The following is a 439-nucleotide window of genomic DNA, read 5'->3' as shown; positions in this document are numbered from 1 at the left end:
TAAAGGAAAGTATCAACTTTGAGGAAGAAAACTTCTTAAAAAAAATTTCGGAAACTAACAGTTTCATGGCCATGGAAATTAACAATTTAAAAAAAAATAATATTGAAATTGAAAATCGTTCACACCATAATAATCTAAGGATTGATGGTTTAACTGAGCTGCCCATGGAATCTTGGAATGACTGTACAAAGAAAGTTAAAGATCTATTTAGAAACAAACTGGGAATCTCTGAAGTCGTAATCATTGAAAGAGCTCACCGCATTGGGAAAACTAATGAGGATAAATCTCCAAGAACTATAATTATTAAACTACTAGACTTTCAAAACAAAAATAAAATCTTAACGCTATCAAAAAAACTCAAAGGAACCGGAATATTCATTAATAAAGACTATACGAACGAAACGATGGAAATAAGAAAAAAGCTTTGGGAAGATGTAAA

Source organism: Hydra vulgaris, chromosome 13 (assembly GCF_038396675.1).
Source record: "Hydra vulgaris chromosome 13, alternate assembly HydraT2T_AEP".
In the NCBI taxonomy this organism is placed as follows: Eukaryota; Metazoa; Cnidaria; class Hydrozoa; order Anthoathecata; family Hydridae; genus Hydra; species Hydra vulgaris.
This window is presented reverse-complemented; position numbering follows the sequence as displayed.